The sequence below is a fragment of the Oncorhynchus masou genome, chromosome 6, assembly GCF_036934945.1.
Source record: "Oncorhynchus masou masou isolate Uvic2021 chromosome 6, UVic_Omas_1.1, whole genome shotgun sequence".
Taxonomy (NCBI): Eukaryota; Metazoa; Chordata; class Actinopteri; order Salmoniformes; family Salmonidae; genus Oncorhynchus; species Oncorhynchus masou.
In genome coordinates, this window is record NC_088217.1 from 14,388,341 (window position 1) to 14,405,653 (window position 17,313).

Consider the following 17,313-nt stretch of genomic DNA (forward strand, 5'->3'; position numbering starts at 1 on the left):
CATTCCCTGTCTCTCTTGATGTGTATCTCCCCCCACATTCTCATTTCCTGATCTCTCTCTCCCCTTCTCATTCCCTCTCTATCCCCCCTTCTCATTCCCTCTCTCTCCCCCTTCTCATTCCCTCTATGAAAGAGAACTCATTCCCTCTCTCTGTCCCCCTTGTGCATTCCACTCTCTCTTTCCCCTTCTCATTCCCTCTCTCCCCTGCTCTTCCTCTTTCCCCAGAGGAAGGCCATTCACAGACCTCTCCCCTTCTTTCCAATCTCTCTCTCCCCCCCTTCTCATTCTCTCCTCTCCCCCGAGCACATTCCCTCCTACTCTCCCTATCCATTCCATTCTCTCTCCCTTCTCATTCCCTCTCTCCCCCCCTTCTCATTCCCTCTCCCCCTTCTCATTCCCTCTCTCTCTGTCCTTCTCATTCCCTCTCCTCTCCCCTTCTCAGCAAACATCCCCCCTTCTCATTAGAAGCACAAACATCCCCCGACAGTCTCATCTCCCTCTCCCCTGTTGATTCCCTCTCATCCCACTCCCCCTTCTCTTCCCTCTTCCCCCCTTTCTCCCCCTAGTATAGCATTAACATATACCATCTGCAATCTCTCCCCTTCTCATTCCCTCTTATCTCTCCCCTTCTCATTCCCTCTAATCCCCCTGAAGTCATGATCTAACTCATCCCCCTTCTCATTCATCAACCCCTGTTGGTCCCCCTTCTCATTCCCTGAAATAAAAGATTCTCATTTCCATCTGCTCCCTTCTCATTTAACATTTCCCCCCTTTTATTCTCATTCCTCCCTTAGTCATCTCCCCCCTTCTCATTCCCCTCTCTCTCCCCCCTTCTCATTCCCTCTCTCTCCCCCCTTCTCTGGGGACCTAAAAGGTGCTGTCTTTCATCCCATCTCTCTCCCCCAATCATGTCTCAAGTTGAGGAAGCTTCTCATTCTCTCTCCCCCCAGAGCTGTTCCCTCTCTCTTAATGTTCTATTCTACCATTCCCCTCTCCCCTTTTCCCCCCTTTCCCTATGTCCCCCTTCTCATTCCCTCTCTCCTCCCACCTCTCATCCGGCTTCTTCCCCTTCTCATTCCCCTCTCTCTTATGGGGGAAAAACATTCCCTCTCATTGGCTGGGCCTTCTCCCCAGTCTGGGCCTCTCTCCCCCTCTTCCCTCTTTCCCTGGGTGGGCCTGGTCCCCCTGGCTCCCCCTGGTTCCCATTCCCTCTCTCCCCAGTTCTCATTCCCTCTCCCCTTCTCTTCCCCTCCTGGTTCCCCTGGCTGGGCCTCCCCCTTCTCATTCCCTCTCTCTCCCCCCTCATTCCCTCTCTCCCCCCTTCATTCCCTCTCTCTCAATTCTCATTCCTTATCTCCCCCTTCTCATTCTCCTCTTCTCCCCTTCTCATTCCCTTGCTCCCCCTTTGTTCATTCCTTAACTCACCTTCTCAAACCCTCTCCCTCATCTCCCCAGAGGCATTCTCATTCCCAAAAAAGTCCTTCTGCATTTCTCTTCCTATTAAATGGTTCCCTCTCTTCCCCCCTTTCATTCCCTGGTCCCCCTTGGTTGTGTCACCCCCTTCTCATTCCCTCTCCCCCTGACATTGCCCTCTCCCCACAAAGAACATTCCCTTCTTCCTGTCTTGTCCCTCTCCCCCCCTTCTCATTCCTACTCCACGGTCTCCCCATTCCCTCTCTCTTTCCCCTTCTCATTTGACATCTCCCCCTCCCTCCTCCATCAGGGTCATTCCCTCCCCTCTCTCCCATTCCTCTCTCAGTTCCTCCCCCTTCTCATTCCCCTCCCCCTTCTCATTCCCTCTTCTCTCCCCCTTCTCATTCCCTCTTTGCCCCTTCTCATCTCCCTCTCCCTCTCTCCCCCTTCTCATTCCCTCTCTCTCTCCCCCTTTGTTATTCAGAGACAGAGCTCTCTCCCCTTCTCATTCCTTAATCTCAAATTCTCATTCCCCTCAAATCCCCCCCTCTCATTCCCTTGTCCAAACTCATTCCCTCTCCCCCTTCTCATTCCCTCTGTTCCCCCCCCCATTTGCTCATTCCCTCTCTCCCCCTTCTCATTCCCTCTCTCTCCCCTGGTCATTCCTTCTCTCCCCTTCTCACTCCCTCTCTTATCACTCAGAAATACCTCTCTCTCCCCCCTTCTCATTCCCTCTTTCCCCCTTTCTTTCCCTCTCCCCCCTTCTCATTCCCTCTCTCTGATCCCCTTTCTCATTCCTTTGGCCAAGGCAGGCTCAACTCCATCTCCCTCTCTCCCCCTTCTCATTCCTCTCTCTCCCCCTTCTCATTCCCTTCCCCCTTCTCATTCCCTCTCTCTCCCCCCTTCTCTTCCCTCCCCCTCTCATTCCCTCCCTTCTCTCTCTCCCCCCCCTTCTCATTCCCCATTCCTCCTCCCCCCTTCTCACATTCCCTCTCCCCCTTCTCATTCCCTCCCTCTCCTCCCCAAAGGACTCTCTCTCCCCCTTCTCACTCCCTCTCTCTCTCTCCCCCTCTCACTCCCTTTGATTTGAGGAATCTCCCCCCTTCTCATTCATAATCCCCCCTTCTCATTCCATCTCTTTTGGGCATTCCCTCTCTCCCCAAATCACTCCCTCTCCCTCTCTCCCCCTTCTCATTCCCTGAATCTCTTTACAAGCTCCCTAGATAAGAACCCTTCTCATCCCTCTCCCTCTCTCATCCCCCCTTCTCATTCCCTCTCTCCCCCTTCTCATTCCCTCTCTCCCCCCCTTCTGTGTGTGTTCCCTCTCCCCCCCCTTCTCATTCCCTCTCTCCCCCTTCTCATTCCCTCTCCCCCCTCTCATTCCCTCTCTCTCTCCCCCCTTCTCATTCCCTCTCTCTCCCCCTTCTCACTCCCCCCCAATGACAAAAACCAACTCTCTCCCCCTTCTCATTCCCTGTCTCTCCCCCTTCTCATTCCCTCTCTCTCCCCCCTTCTCACTCCCTCTCCCTCTCTCTCCCCTTCTCATTCCCTCTCTCCCCCCTTCTCATTCCCTTTCCCCTAAGGGCTATTCCCTTCTGGCCCCCCCCTTTCATTCCCTCTCCCCCCCCTTGATTCCCTCTCCCCCATTCTCATTCCCCTCTCTCCCTCCCCCTTCTCTCTCCCTCAGTCTCGATGAAAGGCAGGCATTGAGCCAGCAGTGGCATTCCAAAACCTCAGCCCACGGCTCCAGAGTGTCTGGCTGTTCAACACTGCTGGGAGCGATTAGTTTAAGTAAGGCCTGACCCGCCTACTCACCCATGGAAAAACGTCAGATCTCTTGTTACACTTTGGGTTGGAGAAGGGGAGGACTGTGTATGTGTATGTATTAAAGGTTGGCCCTCTCCTTGAATTTCAAACTAAGTAATAGTGTTAAGGTTGGCCCTCTCCCTTGATTGATGTGTGTGTATGTTGATGTGTGTGTGGTGTTGAAAGAGAAAGAGAGAGAGAGTGCATTTGTGTATGTGTGTGTTGATGTGTATGTGTGTGTATGTGTATGAAAGAGAGCGCATGTGTGTGCGTGTGTGTTGATGTGTATATGTGTGTTGATGTGTGTGTGAATATGAAAGAGAACGCATGTGCGTGTGTGTATATGTGTGCTGATGTGTGTGTGTATATGAAAGAGAACGCATGTGTGTGTGTGTGTATATGTGTGCGTGTGCACGCACATAGAATTTCCGAGAGGTGGGTCACACGCTCACTTGGCTGCATCTTCCTGAAGTTTCCACAGAGGAAGGCCAAGTGCACAGACCGACTCCAAACCTTTTCTCCAATAACTCTGTTAAACGATATTCAATAACCACCTTCTCCATCTCTCTCCATTTAAACCGAGCACCAGATAAACCTACTGAGCTATCCATGGCATATATAGTTAAACCCTTACATGCTCCCACTTACAGTATTATAATCACTAAATGCACCATGCAGTAAGAGCTTGTCTGAAGTTTGTCCTCCTCTGCCAACCGTAGAAAATGTTCAGCAAACATGAGTTCTAAACTACTGATTAGAAGCACAAACATGCCAGACCGACAGTCGGATTTCTATGGTCCTACTGTTGATTTCATACCTACAGTACGCAGGCCTGAAGCCTTTTTTTATAAATATAGTATAGCATAGTAACATATACCATATGCAATATGCATACGGCATTCTTATCTTCTTATAGCCGAAACATGCAATATATACTGTAATCCATTTGAAGTCCATGATTAACATAAGCATAGTGCATTAATGTACATTGAACCAAAATATAAACACAACATGTAAAGTGTTGGTCCAATGTTTCATGGGCTGAAATAAAAGATTCTTGAAATGTTCCATATGCACAAAAACATATTTATTTAACATTTTGTGCACACGTTTATTTGTTTACATCTCTGTTAGTAAGCAATGTCTCCTTGATCCTTTGTCAAGAAAATCTATCCACCTGACAGGACTGGCATATCAAGAAGCTGATTAAAAAGCAGGATAATTACACAGACACACCTTGTGCTGGGGACACTAAAAGGTGCTGTTTTGTCACATAACACCAAGCCACATGTGTCTCAAGTTGAGGAAGCGATTGGCATTCTGACTGCAGGAATGTCCACCAGAGCTGTTGCCAGAGAATTTAATGTTCATATCTCTACCATAAATCACCTCCAATGTCGTTTTATAGAATTTGTCAGTATGTCCAACCAGCCTCCAAACCGCAGACCACGTGAAAGCACCTCAACATCCGGCTTCTTCACCTGCGGGGGGAGGGTGGGTTCTGAGGAGTATTTTTTATGGGGAAAAACTCATTCTCATTGGCTGGGCCTGGTTCCCCAGTGGGTGGGCCTGGTTCCCCAGTTGCTGGGCCCGGATTTCCCAGTGGGTGGGCCTGGTTCCCCAGTGGCTGGGCCTGGTTCCCCAGTGGGTGGACCTGGTTCCCCAGTGGCTGGGCCTGGTTCCCCAGTGGGTGGCCCTGGTTCCCCAGTGGCTGGGCCTGGTTCCCCAGTGGCTGGGCCTGGTTCCCCAGTGGGTGGACCTGGCTCCCCGCCCCTGCCCAGTCATGTGAAATCCATAGATTTGGGCCTAATTTATTTATTTCAATTGACTGATTTCCTTATATGAATTGTAACTCAGCAAAATCTTTGAAATTGTTGCATGTTGCATTTATATTTTTGTTCAGTATACTTAACAGTCACCTTGTAAAACAGATTTTAAAGAGAGCAGACATTTCACCAGAGGCATGTCTGAGCAGTAGGACAGGTGAGAGTAGAAAGAAACAAAAAAAGTAAGAACCCAAACTGCATTTCTCTTCCTATTAAATGGTTGAACCTGATTTTCATTCCATGGTGGTGGTTGGTTGTGTCACCCGTTTTGCTGACAGGAAGGACCTGACAATAGTGCCACTTTCTGACCCACAAAGAACTGTATTGTTCCTGTCTTGTCAGAGACGCAACAATAAGCAGGTGAAATGAAACATACATCAACACGGTGTCCCGGGAAAGTCCTCGCCGTTTCGACTCAAAGACGCACTTTGACATGGCCAGCCAGAGACCTCATCTCATCAGGGTGTACGGTTACTGTGACCGTGCGTGTGTGTTCCTTCCTCTACCTGCAGTTGATCCTATTATAACCTTCTCGTTATCCTCCGGGCAAGAGCAGCTGTGTTGTGCTATTGTCTAGCGATGGCCACACCTGTGTTTTGCAGGTGGCTCATCTGGAGAGCAGTGTTGGGAACACCTGACCAGGCAGAGACAGAGCCTGCTGGGGGATTTGTGAAGCGCTCAATTAAGCCTTGTTCACACTGCAGGCCTTAATGCTCAAATCAGTTTTGTTTTTCAAATCCGTTTTGGACTCCTGATTGTCCAAACAGCAAGTTACCAAGTGACCGAATCGGATGTGTGTGTTCAGACAGCAGTCATTTGCTGACATGGCTATGCTAGTTGTCATAGTAACAGCGGGTGTGTGCAGTGGTGTAGGCTGATTGGTAGTAGTGCTCCTGCTTCTTATCACTCAGAAGTTACGTAGCAAGCTAACAACGCCTGACATGGATGTTTCCCAGTTTCTTTGAATGTTCAAAATCATAGTGTAGGAAAACGTTTAAAGCCTCAAAGGATAAGATGATCCAACTTTCAAAACAAGTCATTTTGGCCAAGGCAGGCAACTAGCTAGCTAGGTAGCTGTTCAGATTTCTACCACATTCACTCATTAGTTTGTTAACAATTAACAAGCTAATTAGCTAAACATGTTCTTACTACTCTGTTGACAGTTTGACAAGTAACAAGATATGACAAATAACAGTCTACAAACTAAATAAATACGATTTGACCGTTCAGACACATGGCGAGGAATCAGATTATTATCTGATTGAAAACCTCCCACAAAGGACTCGTAAGTAAGCGTTTCACAGTAAGGTATACACCTGTATTCAATGCATGTGACTAATAGAATTTGATTTGAGGAATCATGTGTCGTAATGTGGCATAATATTTCCGATTCCATGTGCTTTTTGGCTGTTCAGACTGTAGGAAAAAGATCAAATTCGAATCGGATATGCAAAAAATGTGATTTGAATCACTTGCCAGTGCGAAGAAGGTTTTACAAGCTCAGCTAGATAAGAACTCTGAGGAATCCGGGCAGACACACATGAGCATGCCTTTGCCTTACTCAGGGTTTAGCCGCAGGGATGTTTAGACTTGTCAGAAGTGCGCTCCCCCGGAAGGTGTGTTTCTGTGTGTGTGTATGTGTGTGTGTGTGTGTGTGTGTGTGTGTGTGTGTGTGAGAGAATCTCAAACTAACAAAATAAACAGACAAGTTGTGTGTTTCTCTCCTTGATGGTTATTTCTAAAACTGATAAAGTCTTAGGGTTGGCTCTCCTTGATGGTTATTTCAAACTAAGCTAATAGCGTTAGGGTTGGCTCTCTCTAAACAAAACAACAATGACAAAAACCAACAAAGTGTTATTAAACAAAACAAAGATGTCTCTCCACAAAACATCCCCACACACTAAGGATGATGAGACCACCTGCCTCAGCTTTGTGGGCACAAGAGGCAAACTAAGGGCATAATAGTGTTAGGGTTGGCCCTCTCCTTGATGGTTATTTCAAACTAAGGACATAATAGTGTTAGGGTTGGCCCTCTCCTTGATGGTTATTTCAAACTAAGGGCATAATAGTGTTAGGGTTGGCCCTCTCCTTGATGGTTATTTCAAACTAAGGGCATAATAGTGTTAGGGTTGGCCCTCTCCTTGATGGTTATTTCAAACTAAGGGCATAATAGTGTTAGGGTTGGCTCCTCTCCTTGATGGTTATTTCAAACTAAGGACATAATAGTGTTAGGGTTGGCCCTCTCCTTGATGGTTATTTCAAACTAAGGGCATAATAGTGTTAGGGTTGGCCCTCTCCTTGATGGTTATTTCAAACTAAGGACATAATAGCATTAGGGTTGGCCCTCTCCTTGATGGTTATTTCAAACTAAGGGCATAATAGCGTTAGGGTTGGCAAACTAAGGGCTAATAGTGTTAGGGTTGGCCTCCTTGATGGTTATTTCAAACTCCTCTCCTTGATGGTTATTTCAAACTAAGGGCATAATAGTGTTAGGGTTGGCCCTCTCCTTGATGGTTATTTCAAACTAAGGGCATAATAGTGTTAGGGTTGGCCCTCTCCTTGATGGTTATTTCAAACTAAGGGCATAATAGTGTTAGGGTTGGCCCTCTCCTTGATGGTTATTTCAAACTAAGGGCATAATAGTGTTAGGGTTGGCCCTCTCCTTGATGGTTATTTCAAACTAAGGGCATAATAGCGTTAGGGTTGGCCCTCTCCTTGATGGTTATTTCAAACTAAGGACATAATAGTGTTAGGGTTGGCCCTCTCCTTGATGGTTATTTCAAACTAAGGGCATAATAGTGTTAGGGTTGGCCCTCTCCTTGATGGTTATTTCAAACTAAGGGCATAATAGTGTTAGGGTTGGCCCTCTCCTTGATGGTTATTTCAAACTAAGGGCATAATAGTGTTAGGGTTGGCCCTCTCCTTGATGGTTATTTCAAACTAAGGGTGAGGTTACATAATAGTGTTAGGGTTGGCATAATAGTGTTAGGGTTGGCCCTCTCCTTGATGGTTATTTCAAACTAAGGGCATAATAGTGTTAGGGTTGGCCCTCTCCTTGATGGTTATTTCAAACTAAGGGCATAATAGTGTTAGGGTTGGCCCTCTCCTTGATGGTTATTTCAAACTAAGGGCATAATAGTGTTAGGGTTGGCCCTCTCCTTGATGGTTATTTCAAACTAAGGGCATAATAGTGTTAGGGTTGGCCCTCTCCTTGATGGTTATTTCAAACTAAGGGCATAATAGTGTTAGGGTTGGCCCTCTCCTTGATGGTTATTTCAAACTAAGGACATAATAGTGTTAGGGTTGGCCCTCTCCTTGATGGTTATTTCAAACTAAGGGCATAATAGCGTTAGGGTTGGCCCTCTCCTTGATGGTTATTTCAAACTAAGGGCATAATAGTGTTAGGGTTGGCCCTCTCCTTGATGGTTATTTCAAACTAAGGGCATAATAGTGTTAGGGTTGGCCCTCTCCTTGATGGTTATTTCAAACTAAGGGCATAATAGTGTTAGGGTTGGCCCTCTCCTTGATGGTTATTTCAAACTAAGGACATAATAGTGTTAGGGTTGGCCCTCTCCTTGATGGTTATTTCAAACTAAGGGCATAATAGTGTTAGGGTTGGCCCTCTCCTTGATGGTTATTTCAAACTAAGGGCATAATAGTGTTAGGGTTGGCCCTCTCCTTGATGGTTATTTCAAACTAAGGGCATAATAGTGTTAGGGTTGGCCCTCTCCTTGATGGTTATTTCAAACTAAGGGCATAATAGTGTTAGGGTTGGCCCTCTCCTTGATGGTTATTTCAAACTAAGGACATAATAGTGTTAGGGTTGGCCCTCTCCTTGATGGTTATTTCAAACTAAGGACATAATAGCGTTAGGGTTGGCCCTCTCCTTGATGGTTATTTCAAACTAAGGGCATAATAACACCACTGATCCTCTGATGTCACAAGACACAAAGCCAACAAGCAAAAGATACCACCAAAGGAAAGACACATGAACATCATGGTACAGGTCTGCTGATAAGATCACATTCCAACAAAAAAGAGCAAGCATCGTTGAATAGTGTCTGGAAAGTTGGAGATAGGGGAATAACGGAATGACAACAGGGTTTCATTTCACTACAACTGGGCCCCTTTTCATAAAGTATTTCTAAGTGCTGATCTAGGATCAGGTTCCCCCTGACGCTAATAATTGTACTCAGCCGATGATTTTAAAAGGCAAAACTGATCCAAGATCAGAACTTTATGACTACAGATCCTGAACAGACCCCCTTCCATGGGTGACGCTGAAGCTCAGCAGGACTGGAAACATAGCTGTGATAAATGGGGTGCAGTTTGATGAGGTAGCATCAGGAGGCATAAAGCGCTTGTACAACAGACACATGGGAAGACTTTGTCTGAACCGTCCATCATCTGTGATTTAGGTCCGCTGGTTAGCCAGAAAAAATGTTATCGCTAAAGCAGGAGTGTCAAACTCCTTCCATGGAGGACCTAGTGTCTGCTGGTTTTTCCTTTCAATTAAGACCTAGACAATCAGGTGAGGGGAGCTCCTTACTAATTAGAGACCTTAATTAACTTCTTCGATATAGGGGGCGCTCTTTTAATTTTGGGATAAAAAAACGTTCCCGTTTTAAACAAGATATTTTGTCACGAAAAAATGCTAGACTATGCATATAATTGACAGCTTTGGAAAGAAAACACTCTGACGTTTCCAAAATGGCAAAGATATTATCTGTGAGTGCCACAGAACTGATGCTGCAGGCGAAACCAAGATGAAATTTCAAACAGGAAATGTCTCCAATTCCAATGTAAAGAATGTAAACAGTTATGACAATGTAAAGAATGCCTTGCGAAAGAAGGTTTGCATTTGAAAGATGTCCTAACTCTTGAAAGGTTTGGAGGGAAATTCTGAGAAGTCTTTTTTTGGGGAGGGGGCTCCCAAAATAACTGACAACTGAGTTTCTCATTTGAAAGCCCGTCCATATTGTGCTATCAGTCTTCAATGGGAAACTCATACAGGCATAGATTTGAACTCTCCTCTGGGTGCTGACAAGCCCACTGCAGCTGGACTCCCCATCCCCATTGACCAGGAGAGAGAGTGCGAAAGAAAGAGGGTGAGAGGGGTAGAATATCCCGAAAGCTGTGGAGAATAGGGGGAACCAATCCTAACGAGGCTTTGTCTGGACTGGAGCAGGGAAGAACGGGTATTAAAAAAGCATAATGTGGTGATACGGTGCTTTCACTTGTCTTATCCACTGTGACCGCTCTAATTTACTACTGGGTGATTAGTACTTTTGTTCTCTGTCAATGTCCTCTGCTTAAAGTAGGAGACTTAATAAATTCCCGCAGACAATAAGGCCCCCACGTCCCACCAGTCGAATGCCCGCCAACACAGAGGGGTAGAAAGGATACATGCATTTTCAATGACTGTTTTGAAAGAAACACTTTTCACAGCAGGACACAAAGGTATTGATCCATTTTGGGGGACTTTCAAAAGCCCTCTGAAATATGCTAAACACATTTTGAACCCCATAGCTGGTTTCAAGCCTTAAATGTGTCATATGATATCAACGTGTAATGCTGATACAATGACACAGTAGCAACATTATGAGGCTAGTTAGTCAAACAAAATGACAGCTCTGCATACTGAGCCCTGTAGTCAACTCAACAAACAAAGAGCCTCTAAGAAGTCCTAGTCTTGACCGTCCACAAAAAAAGGGGTTGAGATGGAGAGAGGAACGGAGCGCAGCACGCCCCAGGCCCACTAATAGGTTTTGTCTCCTGTAGACTGGCATTCCAGAGGATTGTTATTGGCGGGCGATCCGAAGAGCAGGGCCCACATCTGGATCCAATCCTCCCACCCGGTCCGTGCAGTGCGCAGCAACAAGAAACAGCTGTGCGAACCTGGCGTCAATTAGCCTCACATTCTCCTGACAGTTAATCAGTTCCTCTCCCTTTTTCTCTTCCTCCCTCCGTCTCTCTCTGTCACTTTTCTGTCCTTCTCCCTCTCTCTCCTTCGTTTCAGGTTGCCTCACAGGCTGAAATAATAGGGACGGACGGCGACTCGCTCACAAAAACACTCCTACATGACAGGGCCTGTCAAGGGAGAGTTATTGAGTCAGTGGCTCGCAACACACTATCACATCTTATTGTGAAATAGACACAAATTGCTTATTCAAAATTTGTGACAGGCACACGAAAAAGTTCACTTTTTGTGTGTATTACACCATTTTCATTACACAATTTTCTCCCTTCATAATGCATTCGTGTACATTACACAAACTCCAATTTGTTGTGGCTAACGTTAGATAGGCTAGCTAGCTAACTTTAGCGAGGCTAGGAGTTAAGGTTAGTGTTAGGTTACGGGTTAAGTTTAGGACTAGTTAACATGCTAGCTAAGTAGTTAAAAGGTTTAGCAGTTAGGTTAAAGGGTTAAGAATAGGGGAAGGGTTAAATAACATACTAAGTAGTTGCAAAGTAGTGAAAATGCTAAAGTTATCCATGAAGAGATTCTAACACACAAACTCTGGGTTGCTGGGTTCTGACTCGTGTTAACCCTTGTGGAGGAGATTTAGGGTAGACTTCTAAATGGATAGGAGAGATGGATGTTTGTGATTTCCTCTCACCAAAGGGAATAGACTGATTTATTAGAGTAAAAGGTTGGTTTTCATTTAGACTTTTGGAGTAGGTATTTTAGTAGTTTATGACCCTCATTAATGAATAGAAGACTTGGGAACAGAATATTTTTGCGATTCTTTTTATTGTGGCTCTAATTGATGAGGTCACGGAAAAGCGAGGCACCCCGATCTAACTCCACACCAAGCATGAAAGTCTGCTCAAGTTGTTTCCATTCATAACCACACTTTATAAATGACTATGTATGATCTGCCTGTGCACACAAAATGTAATCACCAATCAGTGATGAGTAAAACTTAGTTCACCTAAAAAAAAAAAATCAATTCCACACTGCTCCACTTCACTCAAATCATCTGCATTTCTGAATCAAACTCAGATTCATCCTCTGATAGTTATTAATGGGGGCCAGGCATAGAGCAAACTTCCAATCTGATGGGCCTGACTACGGAGCTGGATGAGAGCAGCGCCATGGGGCCCAGTAAAGCATTAACAGGTGTTACTGTTGGAAAAGACCCACTCAGAGACGAGAAAGAGACGTACATGAGAGGAGATGAGGATGCTGGGCTGACTCACTCCCAGCTACAGGCACCTCTCTCTCCACAGAGCCAGGGAAATTCTCCCACATGACAACACAACATAAAGGCGCCAGATCTGGCAACCCGGAGGAGCCACTCAAGCCAAAACCAATTAGGAGCCTAATGCAAACCTGCAGGACCCTTTTGTAATTTATTTATTTCCCTTTAAAAAGTCAGGGGAATGGAATCACAAAAAAATAGAGAAAAAAACATGGAAAATGGGGAAATTTGTAGTTGTGTCCAACTTGCCCACATGTTTTCAAGTGGATTTAATTGAATCAAGGGACAAAACAGTGATTGAGAAAGAACGTGAGCGATGTTGTGTTCTCTTTGGCACTTCTGTCATCGCACAACTATCTTCTTGCACACTATCTCCTAGCAAGACAACCGATGCGCCACACTCCCTTCTCTATACTGTAAAACTATTCAAGTTATACCATTGAAAAAACAACTACATTCAAACTAGCTGTATTTCAACATATATTCGTTCAGGTCAACATTTTGGACCAAAATCCAAGAACATTAAGAACCATAAAACGGAAGATCAATCACGATTACAGTTCCATCATGCATGCCAGAGGAGCTCTGCTGCTCTCTGCTGGTTACTGTAACAAACTATGTTTCATCATTAGGACTACTGTCTCGTCTTTGTCGAGCCATCGTTTGTTATTCCGACATTGGGACAAAAGGGAGACGAATTATTTCTCCCGGGTCAAACACACAAATACAGTTGTGCCTTGAGGCTGTGGCTCGGTCTGGCGACCCCACTTACATTGCCTGACTGTGTCTTTGTCCCACAGGCTAAGTAGACAAGTGGGAGTTCTCTATTGGCAGTCTTTAGACCGCCTGGTGTTATTGTCTTGAAAAGCTGTAAGCTCCAGATGGTGCAAAACTTTGCCTGGTGGACTAATTCCAAATCATCCAGTGAAAAGGCACATTTAGAGTGACGGCCTTCGCAGCATAATATCAGGATATTACCAGCTATACGAGGGCAAAGCTCACAACATCATTACATGCATGTTATTATAGCCTACAGTTAGGTTACTAATATAATAATCTAAACGTTAACAAAGGTAATGCAAAAAAAAGTATTTATAATGAGACACATTTTAATTGACTGTGAACATAATTATATTTTCTTGATGTAGGCCTGCTTGGGCTATGTGTGAATGTCCCATTGAATGTTTGCACTCTGTCAAATTATTGAGGTCAAATAAAAAATGTCTGCCTACTAAACGTCATAACATTACACTAGACAACAAAATACCCAGGACAAAAGACACGTCTACTGTTGTGGATATATTATGGGGAAAATCGACTAGCCTTCCAAGCAAACAGTTTCCGCATTGTTGAGTCCTTTCCTGAGCGCGCGCGACCAGTAGCTATTTGACGCTGTCCCTTTTATTTATAGCAGCGCATCTCATCCAAACAAATAGCCATAGGATAATGTCAAAATAATAATAATTCTCGAAATAGTCACAAAAAAACGTTTAACATGTATTTTACAGCACTAAAACATAGATAGGTTAGTTACTTACATTGCAAAGCGCCCGTGATCCCGACCATTGCTCTTCGCACTTTGAATGGCAGTGTGCACGTTTCAAGATACAGCCTACTATAACCAAAATATTACGCTTATCGAGTCAACTGATATCAGCCACTGACTTGTTTTTCTATCAAGATAATAGACACAGTGATCCGTAACACTGCAGCATCAGGTATCAGGGGCATAGGCTGCTACTGTAGCAACATTGCACTGAATATTTGAGTGGGCGGGCCAAATTGTAATCCTTTCGAGAAAAAGCCAAAACTCTGCTGCGTTGTTACACCGTCGTTAACAGCAGGGAAATATATTTTACGGACGCTAAATTAGATTATGGGAAATACGACAATAATAATTATTAGTCTGCTCTGGGTTTTAACCAGCGACCTTTCGGTTACAACTCTCCTAACCTCTACGCTGCCTTCCGCCCAACAGACCACTAATTGTTTGCATGTCAACGGTGTGTTGACAAAATGTCTTTTAAATCAAGATACATATTATGTTTTGGGCTACCACTAGTCTGCAATGCATTTGGCCATATCCTACGGAAGTCACAAGAAGGAGCAGACAGTAATTTCTTCTGAACATTTTATCTTTGTTGAGAATATTCAAGTAATGTTTAGATTGATTCAATGTTCTATTTTTGTCATGTTGTAGGCTATTTTTGGCATAGATGCTAATCAAGAATGTTCTATTTGATAATATAATAATAATTTATATTTGAGAGAGAGAGAGAGGTAGGTCTAGAGCACATCCACATCTATTTATTTGATTCATCCTTGTGCCATCTATACAGTGGTGTTGCTTTCTTGCCTCTCCGCAACACAACAACCTATTGAAGGCAAGGAATGATTAGTATTGGAACCCATCCAGGCCCTCATATGTTGTTTCTCATGGAAACAGGATATATCATTTGCTTGCTGAGAGCTACCCCCCCCCCCCCACACACACACACACATGCCACATGCTCCTGTCTCCCTCCCCCTCTTCTCCTCCCCCATCCACCACCCCTGCGGAGGCTGCCACCTGCTCTCGGAGCATGCCGCACAGCTGCTGAGTTACAATAACAAATTAACACCCACCGTGGCCCGGCCATTACCTACTGTTTGTGGTCCCCACCGGGGACCTACTGCAGGCTGTAGCCCATCAATCCCAATGAGGGACCTACTGCAGGCTGTAGCCCATCAACCCCAACCAGGGACCTACTGCAGGCTGTAACCCATCAACCCCAACCAGGGACCTAGTGCAGGCTGCAGTCCATCAATCCCAACCAGGGATCTACTGCAGGCTGTAGCCCATCAATCCCAACCAGGGACCTACTGCAGGCTGTAACCCATCAACCCTAACCAGGGACCTACTGCTATCATAACACAAGGCGAGACCCAGATGCAGACACAGGAGGCAGATGGTTGGAGTCTTAGATGTTTAATAATCCAAAAATGAGTAGGCAAGAGAATGGTCATGGACAGGCAAAAGGTCAAAACCAGATCAGAGTCCAGGAGATGGCAGGCAGGCTCAAGGTCAAGGCAGGCAGAATGGTCAGGCAGGCGGGTACAGAGTCCAGAAACAGGCAAGGGTCAAAACCAGGAGGACTAGAAAAAGGAGAAATAGCAAAAGCAAGAGAACGGGAAAAACCGCTGGTTGACTTGGACATACAAGACGAACTGACACAGAGAGACAGGAACCACAGGGATAAATACACTGGGGAAAACAAACGACAGCTGGAGGGGGTGGAGACAATAACAAGGACAGGTGAAACAGATCAGGGTGTGACAACTGCAGGCTGTAGCCCATCAACCCTAACCGGGGACCTACTGCAGGCTGCAGCCCATCAACCCCAACCAGGGACCTACTGCAGGCTGCAGCCCATCAACCCCAACCGGGGACCTACTGCAGGCTGCAGTCCATCAACCCTAACCGGGGACCTACTGCAGGCTGCAGTCCATCAACCCCAACCGGGGACCTACTGCAGGCTGCAGCCCATCAACCCTAACCAGGGACCTACTACTGCAGGCTGCAGTCCATCAACCCTAACCAGGGACCTACTACTGCAGGCTGCAGTCCATCAACCCTAACCAGGGACCTACTACTGCAGGCTGCAGTCCATCAACCCTAACCAGGGACCTACTACTGCAGGCTGCAGTCCATCAACCCTAACAGGGACCTAACTGCAGGCTGCAGTCCATCAACCCTAACCAGGGACCTACTACTGCAGGCTGCAGTCCATCAACCCTAACCAGGGACCTACTACTGCAGGCTGCAGTCCATCAACCCTAACCAGGGACCTACTACTGCAGGCTGCAGTCCATCAACCCTAACCGGGAACCTACTGCAGGCTGTAGCCCATCAACCCTAACCGGGGACCTACTGCAGGCTGCAGTCCATCAACCCTAACCGGGGACCTACTGCAGGCTGCAGTCCATCAACCCCAACCGGGGACCTACTGCAGGCTGCAGTCCATCAACCCTAACCGGGGACCTACTGCAGGCTGCAGTCCATCAACCCTAACCGGGGACCTACTGCAGGCTGCAGCCCATCAACCCTAATCAACCCTAACAGGGAAAGCGCCCGTGACCTGGCTCTCGAAATAGACACTACTGCAGGCTGCAGTCCATCAACCCTAACCAGGGACCTACTACTGCAGGCTGCAGTCCATCAACCCTAACCAGGGACCTACTACTGCAGGCTGCAGTCCATCAACCCTAACCAGGGACCTACTACTGCAGGCTGCAGTCCATCAACCCTAACCAGGGACCGACTACTGCAGGCTGCAGTCCATCAACCCTAACCAGGGACCTACAGGCTGCAGTCCATCAACCCTAACCAGGGACCTACTACTGCAGGCTGCAGCCCATCAACCCTAACCAGGGACCTACTACTGCAGGCTGCAGTCCATCAACCCTAACCAGGGACCTACTACTGCAGGCTGCAGTCCATCAACCCTAACCGGGAACCTACTGCAGGCTGTAGCCCATCAACCCTAACCAGGGACCTACTACTGCAGGCTGCAGTCCATCAACCCTAACCAGGGACCTACTACTGCAGGCTGCAGTCCATCAACCCCAACCGGGGACCTACTGCAGGCTGCAGTCCATCAACCCCAACCGGGGACCTACTGCAGGCTGCAGTCCATCAACCCCAACCGGGGACCTACTGCAGGCTGCAGTCCATCAACCCTAACAGGTAACCTCCTGCAGGCTGCAGTCCATCAAAAGCCCTAAAATTGAAAAAACCCTGTAGAGCAATAAACAATTAAAACCCATAGTAAAACAAGTTTCAGTTGGACGGGGACCTACTGCAGGCTGCAGTCCATCAACCCCAACCGGGGACCTACTGCAGGCTGCAGCCCATCAACCCTAACCAGGGACCTACTACTGCAGGCTGCAGTCCATCAACCCTAACCAGGGACCTACTACTGCAGGCTGCAGTCCATCAACCCTAACCGGGAACCTACTGCAGGCTGCAGTCCATCAACCCTAACCAGGGACCTACTACTGCAGGCTGCAGTCCATCAACCCTA

At 46.5% G+C, this 17,313-nt stretch overlaps 1 pseudogene; it reads right to left on the bottom strand.

Annotated features, from left to right (window-relative positions):
- LOC135541390 (protein CBFA2T2-like) overlaps positions 1-14,245 on the bottom strand; it is a 98,586-nt pseudogene extending 84,341 nt beyond the window's left edge.
- Between the last annotated feature and the right edge of the window lie 3,068 nt (positions 14,246-17,313).